We start from the raw sequence: 15,185 nt of genomic DNA, 5'->3' as shown, positions 1-15,185 counted from the left end.
TTCGAGCTACAAATATGTGAACCGAAGTCCAGTCGATTTGCATTTCTGGGTTTAGGAGCAGATATTATTTATGAACTAACTGACCGACTAACAGGGAGGCCCCAATGGAAGCAGGATGAAAGCAGAGCCAGGCTTTGCATGCAGTTACCGCGGGGCCTAACTCTTCTTTCAGAAAATATCTCTCTGGAAGGGAGGCCTCAAACTGTGGCTCCCCATCGTGGCGTTGAAAAGGCAGCAGACAACCCTCCTTTTCTAGGCACCTCCCCAAATAACTCTCAACAGGATATGGCTCGTTATATTAGTTCTGTAATTTTATTTTCCAAATGATGCTTATCTGTGAAGCTTGGCTGGGGAAGCTATAGCTAAGATTAAATGGGGTTCAATGTTTTATGACAACACTTCCTTAGATTTACACATGACTTTAAAAAAATGTGTATGTTTTCATCTCTTAAAACCTGTGACAAAATACTGGATCATCTTCCATCCAATACTGGATCATCATCTTTCAAAACCAGGACACCTGGTCACCCTAATGAGACACAGAACATAAGATTTTTCACCTGTAAGAAAGTACCTTTTGGGCTTCCCTGGTGGCGCAGTGGTTAAGAATCCGCCTGCCAATGCAGGGGACACGGGTTCGATCCCTGGTCCGGGAAGATCCCACATGCCGCTGAGCAACTAAGTCCGTGTGCCACAACTACTGAGCCTGCGCTCTAGAGCCCGCAAGCCACAACTGCTGAAGCCCACACGTCACAACTACTGAAGCCCGCGCACCGCAACGAAGAGTAGCCCCTGCTTGCCGCAACTAGAGAAAGCCCGTGTGCAGCAACGAAGACCCAACACAGCCAAAAATAATAAATAAATAAATTTATTAAAAAAAAAAAAAAAAAGGAAAGTACCTTTCGACCCAGTGGTTCTCCAAGTGTGATTCCCCGGACCAGCAGTTCTAGCATCTCCTTCAAATCTGTAGGAAATGGGCAAATTTTGAGGCCCCTCTGTCCTTCTGAATCCAAAATTACTGGGGTGGGCCCAGCAATCCGAATTTTAATAAGCTCTCCAGGTAACTTGGATGCCACATAAAGTCCAAATCACTGTCAACCTGAGTATTGTTTAATCAAACAGGAAGTATAAATAGATAGAGCCTGAAAGCAGACCACTAAGACGATGCCAGTCTGTCCTTCTTTGGCTTTAACTTTCTTTGGTTGCTTTAAATCTTCTAATCCTGGCTAAGCTCTCTTTCCATTGAAGTGGTAAAGAAGGCGTGGGTGGGTGCCTCTTGACGCACCCTGTGGCTTCAGAACTTGGAAGCCTTGGTTTACAATATGGTGGCTTCCAAGCAACACCGGTTTCAGTGGCAGCCCCATGTCTCTCTTCTTGGGCTCAGTGGGTAGAGCAAATGAAAGGAATTTTTTTCCATATATAAGTGAACAAGAATATGCCATGTATAGGTCTAGGAACCAGAAGATAGTAGTAATACTTCACAAGAGTGTCTTTTAGAAAGAACATGTTCACGATTTTCTCTCTTGTTTATATCACCAGATTTTCAGAAACACGAAAGACAGGGCCAGACCTGACGTCCACTTCCACATCCTCCAGTTATTCAAATTCTTGAAACATCAATGAATCCAAAGTCAGTCACCCAGGCATTTTGCTGGTCTCTGTAACATTGGACACTTTAGATAGGATTCCTAGGTACACAGATACCACAAACTCCCTAGGGAGATAAGTAGGAACAAAAGGCACTGGAATGGTTTATCCTTTTTCCAGATAAGGAAACTGAGTGGTTAAGTGACTTCCTTGGATGACTTCAGAAGAGGCATCAGAGCTGGGAAGAGAAGTCAGGGACTTCAGGTTTCTGCACACAGCTGAGGTCATTCGGGCTTATAGGCATTCATCTTTAAAGACCTGAAGGTGGGGAACTTTTCTGAATGACTTATCAGACAGATGGTGTGATGGCTTCCAGCCATGGAACTCACTCTGGATAGCTGTCAAGGATAAAAGTTCTATTTTCAGGTCTCACCATGAAGTGTTTTTTTGTTGTTGTTGTTTTTAAACTTTTTTCCTAACATGGCTCCTAACTGGTTTGGTTGGTCTGGAGAATGGCATTCATCTACTTCTCTCTGGGGTGTTAGACTATGCAGGGGTAAAGGTATGGGCACCAAGCCAGAACACAAACTTGTGGACAGTGCCAGCCAAAACCAATTTCTGACTCACCAAGAAAGGATGTGCTGGGATCCCTTAAGATGCCAGGGCATTTTTCTAGGGCAATGTCTTGACCAAATGACCTTGCAAATCTACCTCCTTCCCGTCTCCATTTTCTCACCCTGTTGTCACTCCATTAACTAGGGATGAATAAAATATCCTCTCAAGTTGATCTCCAAATTTAAATAAACTAAACATATGATATCTATGTTATCATATTGACAGCAGTGAACATTTCATTTGGATTTCATAGGACAGATATAGGGGATGTTACATACTAATAACTAGAATGTGAGCTGCTTGAGGGTCTTTCTCTGAGTCCTCCTTGTAGACCTAACACCTCGCTCATAGTAAAAGCTCACTAAGTGTTATTCCTGGAATGTTGTGTAAAAGCATTTGGAAAACTATGAAGCACTCTAATATCTTTCTACAAATGCTCATATGTACCCATATCTCTATACCAATCTGGACTACCTACCTCAGTATCTCTCCTGTTTCCTCCTTTCTCACTCTTTATATATATCATGCATGCTTCGTACAGACATTCCTCAGCCTATAGAGCTTTGCCAGTTATTTCTCAGTCCCTCCTTATGGCAGCCCAGGGAGGATGTACCAGGCTGTAGTGCCTGGCAATTCCCAGCTTGCTCAGGAGCTCACTCCCTCCAGCCCTCTTCCCCTCCCCTTTCTCACCAAATAGAGCACATTTCCACATTACCAGCTTGGCCTAGTCAGTGCTTAAAAAAAATAATCAAAAACTCTTTAAAATGCTTTTCAGTGGTTCCAAAACAATAAAGTCAGTTAAAAGGAACAGCAGTGGTGCTATTGCATTAGGTGGCAATGATCTGAAGTACAATGAACACAAAACTTTCATAGCATTAGGAGAGTCATTATTTTATTGACATGATTCCTCTTCGAACTTACGTTTCAAATGGAGTTTAAGTATTGATAAAATTAACTTTATTGTTAAGACTCAAATCCAGCTTTTGTTGTCTCTGTAGCAGTTTGTAAATGGATCATGAATGGGCCAGATTTTTTGCAAGCGTTTGGCATATAACCACGTGAAAAACTAGCAGACGTATAACTAGACTCACGTTTGTATTTCTACCATCCCGGATAATCATGTAATCAGTCATCTCTCACATCAATATCAGTGCGCTGACGAGGAACTCAGCTCTTAGGCCCCAGAACTTGGAAGGCATTGACCTCAGTGTTAGGAAGGTGTGGGAGCCAGGAAGGTAGGTCTGAGAAGGATGGCGGGTGGCTCCTGGATCAGGCCTCATCTACCCTGGCTTACTGCCCCTTGCCTCCAGAGATACAAGGCCACCGTCATGAGGCACTTTGAGAGTTGTGGGAAATGAGCCACAACCAGTAACCTGGGGGAGACAGACAGGTGGGCCTGGGATCTTTAAGACACTTATAAGTGTCCGCTGGGGGCTTCCCTGGTGGCGCAGTGGTTAAGAATCCACCTGCCAATGCAGGGGACATGGGTTCGAGCCCTGGTCTGGAAAGATCCCACATGCCACGGAGCAACTAAGCCCGTGCACCACAACTACTGAGCCTGCGCTCTAGAGCCTGTGAGCCACAGCTACTGAAGCCAGCGCGCCTAGAGGCCATGCTCCGAAACAAGAGAAGCCACCGCAATGAGAAGCCCACACACCGCAACGAAGAGTAGCCCCTGCTCGCCGCCCCGTGTGCAGCAGCCAAGACCCAACACAGGCAAAAAAAAACAAACCAAAGGAAGAAACGCTGAAAGGTACTCTTCATCCTAGTTCTCTGCAAGGCTACTGATAGATCATACCACTCAAGAGTTGGAAAATCAGATGGTTTTACCAGCCTCAGCAGTGGACTTCAGAATGGAGGTGGAGGCAAGGAAAAAGCACCAGGAGTGGTGAATGCCTGCTGTGTGCCAGGCACTGTACTGGGCACTTTGCCTCCATAATAATCTCATGGGGTCAACCACTCAGTGTGGTTGCTGTTACTCTCCCATTTTGCAGATGAGGAAACCATGGGTTGGAGGGCAGAGGGTCTACAGCAGAGCATCCCAATTGGTCTACTGCAACTGGTACTGAGCTATCGATCCTCTCAGACCCAGTGGTACCAGGATGGAGCCTGAGGGACCTGGAACACCCTGCCAGTCAACTCCTGAGGAGAACACAACCTCCTTCTCATGCCCCACCAGTTCACCGCAGGACACCCCGGCCACAGGACAGGCCCTTGGTGAGCTTGGATTCGGGGCAGACCCTGCTCCTCTGTCCTCTGACTCTCACAGCTCCAGAGGGCTGGGGCAGGACTTACAGGGACGACCTCGAGAGCCTGCTTGTGGCCAAAGGCACAGAGAGTCCGGAGATGGAATGTTTTCAGGATTAAGGCTGAGGCTGAGGTGCTAAACTGGTAAAAACTTCTCAGGTAACTTTGGGGAAAACAGATACCTTTCTTGTAAGAAAACAAAAGTTCTCTATTTGTGCACCACAATCTTAGGGTACAACTAAGGGAAAGAGGAGGGGAAGAGGACCCTGGGCCATCCCAACTCCCTGAAGCTACCGTCAGCAAGGTTGGAAGGTGGCCCAACTTTGTCCTTGGTGAGCAGTGGCAGAGCCAGAGAGTTATGGCCCATATTTTCATAGTCTCTTGATTGGATGATTGGAGCTCCCTATGTTTTGTCTGCTGGCTAAGTAGTTTGGTGTCTGCACAAGGCTCAAATGCTGTAGCCAGACTCCAGGAGAGTCAATGGTTACATATGTGGAGAGAAAATTTGAGTAACCGGAATGACTTTCAGTTGTTGAGAGCAATGATTTTTTTTTTTTTTAATTGCACTTATAGTTTCTAAGACCCAAAATAGCCTTGGACTATAGAGCACAGGTTAGTTCTTTAGGCAAGTCTTGATGTATTCTGCCCTCTAAAAGGGCCAGTCCCTACCTCAGTTAATATATTAGGAGCTTCTGGTTCAAGCCAAAGATTTCCACTGATGTGACTTCAGGACAACTGCTGCTTCTATTCATTCCCATGGGAAAGGCAACTTTCAGAGAGAGATTCTCATGTCTCCACAAAGGTTTTGGGAGATAACCTGGGGAGTTCTGCAGCCTCTCTTTTTTTGTTCTGAGTGTGATTTGCTGGCAACTTCTCTCTTTCCCTAGGGACCTTTGTTCTCAGAACCTTCCACCAGCTCATGTTGCGGGGAAAGAAGGCATTTTCCAGGGAGACTAATCATTCCTCGAATTTGTAGAGGGCTAGCTAGTCTTTAGTATTACAGAGAACATTAAAAATATCGTAGGCTGCTCCTGCTTTTATAAATGAAGAATTGAAGCCTAGGGAGGTTAAATGATTATCCAAAATGTCACAGCCAGCAAGAGGCAGGGCCAATGATGATAAATCCAGGGTCCTTGTCAGGACACTAGACTAATCTCTTTATGGGTGGGGGATTCAGGCTCCATGAAGTCCATGGAGGGAAGCTCTTATTAAGTTTGTCCAGTATGTTACTTCTCTCCTATCTTCGTATATAGGATCGGGGTTGGGAGACAAGCACACACTCAAATGAGAGAGTGGGAGAGTAGCCAAAGCTCCCAAGTCCTCTGCTTAGGTGGGGTTTAGAAGACTGTGGAAGGGAGCCCCCTTCCCCATCTTTCTCCTAATTCAGAAACTAGGTCAAGAAACCAAAGCTAACAGAATTAACGTAAAATACATTAGCTCTTTCATTGGCCTAAGTAGTCCAGCTTCAGAAATCTTTGGGAAAGATGATACCCAGGAGACTAAGATACTTATGCAATTAAAATCTAAAGAATATAAGGATTGTGCCTGAATGACCTGACTCTTTCTGAGGTTACACTTAGCTGAAGGGCAGCCGTATGTACCAGGTCTGGGAAAAGAAGATTGCAAGGGCTGTAAGGCTCTTGTTTTGACCCATACGTATAAGCCATAGCACTGGCACTGGTTACACAGATATACCCTAGAGAAGAGTGGAGAGAATTTGACAGGCTCCCATGAATTCATTCTGAAAGGATTTACTTGACAGGTACCAAGGGTGGGTATGCAGATCTGAAGCCAAGGTGTGCCAAGGGTGGGTATGCAGATCTGAAGCCTGCCTGGCCCTGTCTCTGTGAGTTCTCAGTGCAGCAGAGAGATGAGAGTACGGGCTGGAGGGCAGTTGGAGGCAGACACCTGTCAGCTCAGTCTGGGTTGAGGGTGATTAGGGCCACCCCCTGAGGCAAGGCAGCTGTGATCTCATTACATCTGCAGCCACCAAGTGCTGACATGGTCTCAGAGGGATCACCCCATGCTAGCTAACTGATCCCCTTATGGATTCGTCCTTCCCTGTAAATGGCTTTCAGATTTCTAAAGAAATTCAGTTGGGTGGCAGGAGTCAGTAGACTTTACCCTCACAGCCACTCCCCTGCTCATAATTCAAGACGCTGCTTCAGGAATCTCATTTTCACAGCCAAATGTCAGCAGATCCAGTCTGATATCTGAAGATGAATTTGAAATCAATGGCAGCGTATTTCCCAATCTTGGAAGTGTGGTTTCAGGCATTGTTGACTAAAAGGCATTGCTTAAAGCAATCTCCATCCAAAATCTCTTTAATAAGAAAAACATTTCACATTTATCGATCACTTACTTTGTGACACGCTGTATGTGCATTAGCTCATTGAATCCTCCCAACAACCCATGGGTGGGTCCTATTATTATCCCCAATTTATGGGTGAGTAACTGAAGCTGAGAGTAAATGATTAGCCCAAGAGCACACAAGGGGGAAGTGGCTTGGTGGGGATTTGTAACTCCTAAGCCCATGCTTTGAGTCCAAGCAGCTTAATCACCACATTAAACTGAATCTTTATCTGAAATAATGCAATACAAGGGCAATTTTCTGTTTCAGGCCTTTTGAAGAAGTGGGAGGGGCTTCTTAGTCTTAGAGAAGCGGATAGTTCGAGGAAATTATGTTTACCGTAATATTTCCTATATATCCTTTTATACTTCGAAGATGACAATTATAAAGACTCTTTCATATGACCTTAATGAGGGGAGGGCACTCATCCCTAACACCAAGGAGGGAGAAGCCACAGGCTAAACATCTCTGCATGGTGCTGGCAGCAGTGAAATGGAGAACCGTTTCCCCATCTGTGCAGGGGGAGGGGTAATAGCACCTCCCCATAAGGGTTACTGTCAGGCTTAAATGAGATGATGTCTGTAAATTTTCTAGCACTGTGCTCAATAATTAACTCTAATTTATTACTCAAGGTTTTAGGAGGGAAAGATAAGTAATTTGACTAAGTAATCAAAAGCACATTTTTATTAAAATAAATGGGCATGCAGGGGACTAGAACGAAAACATTGTGTATATTTAAAAAGATATAGATCAAATATGGACTTCCCTGGTGGCGCAGTGGTTAAGAATCCGCCTGCCTATGTAAGGGACACGGGTTCGAGCCCTGGTCCAGGAAGATCCCACATGCCGCGGAGCAACTAAGCCCGTGCACCACAACTACTGAGCCTGCGCTCTACAGCCTGGGAGCCACAACTACTGAAGCCAGCGCGCCTAGAGGCTGTGCTCCGAAACAAGAGAAGCCACTGCAATGAGAAGCCCACACACCGCAACGAAGACCGCGACTAGGGAAAGCCCGTGCACAGCAACAAAGACCCAATACAGCCAAAAATAAATAAATCAATAAAAGATATAGATCAAATATCAAAGAAATGTGATGCCAGTTATCGGGCCTCTTCAGGATCTGCCTCAGAAGTCTATCTGTTTGTACTATTTCAATGAAAATGGCTATGTTGCCAGGCCTTAAAAAGTCCTTTCCCCTTTAATGCTTCCAGCACCTAGAAAAGGGGCCCATTGTGACTTCCCTTGATATGTAAATGAAGCCTCTGAGACCCGAGCACCTAAAGTTGCCCATTTCAAGTTTGTTCTTTTCCCCCAAACTCGTTTTGCGTCTACTGAACCCGGGGAGGGCTGTGGGGAGGGTCTGTCTTCCAGATACCATCCAGAAAGGGAGCCCAGTGGGGACGCAGGATGCTTTCTGGGATGCTTTCTACGAAGCATCGCAAGCCTGAGGAATCTTGATAACTTCCTCCTGTGTTTGCCTATCTCCTTTCTGTCTCCCTTTAGAGATTAGCAGTAAAACACATCCCATCCACCACTCTTGCAAAGGAGGCTGACCTAATACCATTATTTCCTTTTTTCATCTCTGAGGCCCAGAGAGGTTGTACTATTCCTCACAATCATACAAAAAGTTCGGAGGCGACCTAGAGGTTCAAGCACACGTCTTCCAATGTCTATTCTTGTGCACTTGCCACGCTGGACCACTTGCATCTCAACAAGTGCCCTTCTGGAAATTGTGGTTAAGAGACCTGGACTCAAAGCTAGAGAGATGGGTGCTTGAATCCCAGCTCCACCTCTTACTGGTGAAGCTTGAGGGGCTGTGAAACATTTCATGACCCTATTACAGCTTTAGTCCCCACCCACGCCTGTACATGGAGGGATTAAATGAAATGATCTCTTTAAAGGCTGAGCACAGGGCCTGGCAGAGAGTAAAGCCTCAAAAGATGTTAGCTGTTCATATTCTTTCTTAGAAGTAATTCAAAGAAGTACATTTAGAAATTTAGAGGGAGGAACCTGCCAGTTTTTCGGGTTCACATCCAGGCAATGACGGCCTTTTTACCTCATTCAGAAGTTGCACGGGATCGTCTATATTCAGTGCTGTCCCCATGTAAAGGTTGACATGTTTCTGTAACATATGAGGTCCTGGTAAATATTTAACATTAACACTTGGGTTGAAGGGGCTGGGGTTCTTGATATACCTTTAAAACCAGTGGTGGGGGGGGGCATTTTCACCAGAGAAAAGGGGAATTGGCTATATGGCAGCTTTGAGCCTTGCTGAGTGAGATTCCTATGTTGAAGAATGAATTCCTAGAGTCAGTCATGGTGTGGGGTTCGACACACGGGTCCTCTCACTGAAGAAGAGTTAGTTTGTAGGGAGGTAGTTTGTTTACTTGGTGGATCCAAAGGAGCAGAACCTCATTCCTTGCTTACCGTTCCTGGGAAAGATGCTCAGCCCAGGGATCTAGGAGGAGATTGTTAAAGAAAAAAAATACTCAGTGATGCTTGTTAAAGATGGTGAGGCAGACTTTATTCAGGACCATCACGATAGTTATAGGGACCACTGCAATGGGATTTTATAGTGGCGGAGAGAGATTCGGCTCAACTCAGAATACAGCATGGGCAAATGGGAATTTATAGCCAAGGAGCAGGATGGAGGTCAGGGATGAAATATTACTAAGAGGAAACATCAAGGGTAAGGGGGATTCTGGCTAAATTGACCTCACAGGATTCTTGCTGAAGACAGACCAGGGTGACCAGACATCACTTGGGGATGGTGGAAGATGATGAAACTGATCAGATATCGAGGGTGAGAGGGTTCTGGTTAAACTGACTTAGTGGGGTTCTTGCCCAAACTGGATTTTACAAGGAAGTGCACAGATCAGGATCCTGACTAAAGTTCTTTTTTTTTTCACCTTTTTTTTTTTTTGGCTGCGTTGGGTCTTCGTTGCTGCATGCGGGGTTTCTCCAGTTGCAGTGAGCAGGGGCTACTCTACCTTGCAGTGCGCAGGCTTCTCATTGCGGTGGCTTCTCTTCTTGTGGAGCACGGGCTCTAGGCGCATGGGCTTCAGTAGTTGTGGCACATGGGCTCAGTAGTTGTGGCTCACGGGCTCTAGAGCACAGGCTCAGTAGTTGTGGCGCACGGGCTTAGCTGCTCCGCGGCATGTGGGATCTTCCCACACCAGGGCTGGAACCCGTGTCCCCTGCATTGGCAGGCGGATTCTTAACCACTGAGCCACCAGGGAAGCCCCTGACTAAAGTTTTGTCAAGCACAGAATCTTTGTCAAGCCTGTATCTTTGACATTCCCCAGTGCCGGCCAGCTACTGGGCTTCCTGGATGCCGCTAACCGTTGTTTGCAAAGGAAGTCATTGCTTTGGAAAGAATATTGGACAGGTTTACAAACACCCAGATATGGGTGGGGGAGGAGAAGAATCCTGTACAGTAAGGAGTCCTTGTCTCACTGAGAGAGTTTACAGTCCAGGAGTAAAGGAAACCCAGTAAAGAGGAAAATCCATGCTTGGCTAAAGGGGCAGCTTGCATCTGACCGCAAGAAGCCGGGAACGTGACCTGGATTTCCTCGAGGAGCCTGAAAGCAGTTCCTGCCCATTATCTCCTTTGTTATGAAACCCTCTAGAGAAAGAAGGGATTGTTTTTTCATCAGCCCCCAAAACCCTTACAAGGATGAGACTCTGTGCCCGGAGATGGCAGGTGCCCAGGCTCAGGTGCACTGAGGATACAGGAAGGCTGCCTTGCATCTCCAGCCCACTGGGCTTTCCTCTTAACAGCGGGACAGATGGACAGAACACCACCTGGTTTCTACTAATCACATTGATTGTCCAAGAGATGAGTGATGAGCTCTAGTTATAAGAAGTTGACTTGGGAGAAAGCCTAGGATGGAGGCTCCCAGTTTAACTCTTTCTGACCAGCACAAGCTTAACAGGATGCAAAGATCCTACCCTGTCATCCTCCCTCCCCCTTTCCTGCCGACTAGTTGGAGGAAGAAGTCTACAAAGCCGGATTATTTTTAGCCTTTGAGGCGAGGCTGATCCACCCCTTCCCTCGCCCCTTCCTTTGAAATGCAGTCCTTTTCTCTCCCGAGCCTGTCCTTGAGCAAAGAGAGCTCACAGCTGCCCCATCTGCAGGATGCTGTGGCCACGGCCCCGGGAGTGTGAAGGTACAGCTGACCTGCCGGTAGGAAGCATTTAAAGGCATTGAAGTACCAGTACTTCCGGCTGTCAGGATTTAAGTCCTCAATTTGTTCATCCAACCTGTACAGGCAGCATCCCGTAGAACATTCGGAGGGGAGAGAGACAGAAAGTGACGGAGAGACAGAGAGGAGAAAGAGAGAGACAGAGAGACAAAGAATCAGCATCAGGGTATTATTTCCAAGGAAGGATTGATTACTCAGGTAAACACAGAAATACCCTTTCTTTTTTTTTTTTTTTTTAATTTATTTATTTTTATTTATTATTTATTTTTGGCTGTGTTGGGTCTTCTTTTCTGTGCGAGGGCTTTCTCTAGTTGCGGCAAGCGGGGGCCACTCTTCATCGCGGTGCGCGGGCCTCTCACTATCGCGGCCTCTCTTGTTGTGGAGCACAGGCTCCAGACGCGCAGGCTCAGTAGTTGTGGCTCATGGGCCTAGTTGCCCCGCGGCATGTGGGATCTTCCCAGACCAGGGCTCGAACCCGTGTCGCCTGCATTGGTAGGCGGATTCTCAACCACTGCGCCACCAGGGAAGCCCAGAAATACCCTTTCTATGATTAAAAAAAAAAAAAAACGCCCCACACCACAGTTTCAGTTACCTAAAAAAGAAGGAAGTATGTCTTTAAAAATATTAACAAGAAATATTTCAAACATATGAAGAAGTGCAGAGTATATTGTAATTCATGAGTATGAACTCCTAACATCCTGACTTACCATTTAGGACTATTGACATTTTAAAAAATTTTAAGGAATAAAACATTATAAATATCAATTGAAGCCCTCTTGTGCTCGCCCCTCAATTCTCTACCCCATCTGAGGGGCTGTGTATCTCTCTAGTCCATCACAAGTATTTTCAAAGTAGTAAAAGAAAAGGAAACTTGTAAATTAACCACTACCATTAAAAACATTCCTTTAACTTCCTTCTCTTCTTTAGGTCAGCAACGCCATCCTCTTCACCAGCACCATTAGGTTCCGGAATGGGTTTGGCCTTAACAATGGCAGTTGAGAAAGCCAGGGCCCCAAGGAGTGAGGTGTTTGTAGTTGACCCTGTGCACACACGGGGGCAGAAGCAGGGAAGGAGTGGCGTGACTCTCCCTCGTAACCCAGCACCCCCGGCACAGACCCTAGCACAGAAGAGCTGCTGGATGCAACCTTGTTGCGTGGTTGCCTCTGTTAGTGAACGAATGAGCACTCAAATCCTGCCCACGGTGCAGTCCAGGCCCTGAACTTCATCCTAATAAATGATTCACCCTAATCAATCCTAATCAATGAAAACCTCTTTAGAGGGGATTCATCTTGTTACCTAATGTAATGGATGCGCCACCTGGGAAGTTGGTTGGAACTCAAAGCCAGGTTTCAGTAATACCAAGTTCTAATGCAATCCAGATCGCTTCCCAGAGTTCTCAAAGGATGGCATCAATTCCTCCCCAGGAATCCAGGCTGGGCAGAGGGCAGGTGGTGGGAGGCCTGGGGTGGAAGAGTACAGGGCTGAGAGCTATCAGGACCCAGTGGGGAGGGACTTCACGCTGTGATTCTTGGCTGGATGGTCATTGGGAGATCTGATGCTGAGTGGGTGTCAGGCACTGTGTTTATTCACTGAATCCTTGTAACAAACCCATGAAGCAGGAGCTATTGAACCCTTGTGTACAGAGGAGGAAACCGAGACCCAGAAAGCCTAAGTAACTTGTCCAAGGTCACACAAAAGGAAGTGGTGGAGCTGAGGTTTTTCCCAGGCTGGGGACTCCACAATTCATGCCTTTTTGTAAGTTGGGGTATAATTTACATACAGTAAAATGTACCCTTTTTAGTGGTATACAGTTCTATGAGCTTTGACAAATGTATACAGTTGTAAAACCACCACCACAATCAATGTATAGAGCAGTTCCATCACCCCCAAAAATCCCCTGGTACCCCTTTGTAGTCAATCCATTCACCAGCAGCCCTGGGCATCCAGGAATCTGTTTTCTGTCTATTTTGCCTTTTCCAGAGTAAATGGAACCATACAGCCCTTTGAGACTGGCTCCTTTCACTTAGCAAAGTGCACGTGAGATTCCTTCTTCTGTTGCTACGTACATCTGTTGTTTGTTCCTTTTTTCTTTTTTCTTTTTTGCTGAGTACTATTACAGTGTATGGATGTACCATAGTTGGTTTCCATTCACTAGTTGAAGGATACTTGGGTGGTGCCCAGTTTGGGGGATTATGAATAAAGATGCATCAACATTTGTGTACAGGTTTTCGTGTGAATGGAAAAACTCCTAGGTATTTACCCATTTCTTTTGGGTAAATACCTAGGAGTGGGATTTGCATAGCCCACCATTCTAGCCAGACTCCAAGATGCTATGAGACTGAATATCCAGGACCCTGGAGATGTTACAGCCCCTGTTACAGGGGTGAAGGCAGGGAAAAAAGATTTTCTTTTGATTCACACACTTCCAAAAACCTCAGAAACAATTTTTTTGTTTACCCTTTTTAATATAGAAAAAATGATAATGTTATAATCACAACAAAGTTTTAAGATTAAAATGTGATTTTTGATCTGTGACAAGCGTGAAAAGCTAAACACCACTCTTTTTTTGTTTTCTTCACTATTTGTAATCTTAGTTCTCACACCCCAGACAAAACTCAACCTTTTCTCCCCACGACATATACATTTCTAGTTGTTTCCTTTATTGCTTTGAAAGCCATTATGGTCAGACCCAGGCATTAAACAGAAAGTGTAGATGAGGTTTTCCTTCCCTCCTCTCTTTAGAATTCTGCTCTTTCCTCTCAGGTTTATTTTAACTCTACTTCTATTCTACCCCACTTCTCCAGCCCCCTTCCTTATTCTCACCCATCATCTGCTTTGGAAGAGGGAACTAGATTCTCAAACGGAAGCCTCCTGGCTATATTTGGTTAAAATCTCTCTATCGAGTTGAGGACACTTAGACATCAGGCAAACCGTGTCACCCCACTTTGTGTCCTGATGTGTGTATGTAAGAAGTGTGTGAAACATCCCACTTCTAATGAAACTGTTCTTCCCATTTTTACATGGTGAGTCAGTAGTAGCCCTCCCACAAGATGGGTTCTAGTGAATTGACAAAATGAAACAGGACTTGGTGAAAAGAATTCACTTGCCATGCCTCCCTATGATAGAGGGATCATTTTCCTCCTTCTTTGGGCTGGATGTGCTGAGAACCTGTCTCAGAGTTAATGCCTCACTGGTTATAGCAGAAACGTTCACATTCGAGACACACGTAAGCAAGGATGGAGGAAACCCTCACAGCTGTGCCCTGTGGAGCTGTTTTCAGGAGTCAGGTGATATCTTTTGAGGTTGCTGAGTGTCTTAGCCTGGGTTCTTCCAAAAGCAGAACTAGATAGGAATGTTTATATGTGAGCTGTCTATTTGAGAGTGAAACAGAGAAGGCGGGAGAGCCAACAAAGGGATGAGTTATTGAATTGGCTGCTTCCTGAGAAGCTTTGTGAAATGCAGCACAGGAACATCCGGGGGTGGGGGAAGAGGGGGTGGGAGAAGCATGTGTCCTTCTGCCCTCACGCCCTAGTGGGCAACGGTTGCCCCATGGACATCAATACCTCCCACCCTCGCCTGGTCTTTGGCAGAGTGTGGGGAAATCCAGGACACGATCCCCGCATAGACCCCGTAGGCTGCCTAATGTCACTCCAACCACTGCGGGGGTTGGTTGAGCCTCCGGAGCTCTTGCTGAGTAAACAGCAAAGCTATTTGGAACTTCCTGGGACTGAGATCCAGCCTTTGTCTTCCTATCACCCTGGCTGTAAAGCTCTAGTTTCCCCAGTGAGCTGGCAAGAAAGGTGGCTGTGGAATTTCTATTTGCGAGAGGCCTGAAGGCAGCCATCTGGCTGGGACCTGAGGGTAGGTCTTGAAGCTGTGTTTACATAGCAGACGTTGTTTTTACTTAGACTGTATTGTTTATCGGGAGATGATTGAAGGATAGTGGGAGCTCTTAGCTCTGCGCACAGCCACCAAGGTGAGGTCCTTTGAGTGAGTTCTGACCATGTTCGAGAGCCTTCGATGCTTTTCGTGCCCAGCCTCTTCACAGAACCGTGCAGAGTGCTTGGCTATTCCGTTTCCATCCAGTGTGTCAATCTGGCCTGCCCACTCCCTCACTGGGGAGAAGGTGAGGGCAAGCAAAGGAGAAATCCTCCCCCAGCACAGGAACCGTAAATGAGGTC

Source organism: Balaenoptera borealis (genome assembly GCF_965194805.1).
Source record: "Balaenoptera borealis genome assembly, chromosome: 15".
In the NCBI taxonomy this organism is placed as follows: Eukaryota; Metazoa; Chordata; class Mammalia; order Artiodactyla; family Balaenopteridae; genus Balaenoptera; species Balaenoptera borealis.
Note: the sequence above shows the minus strand (reverse complement) of the source record.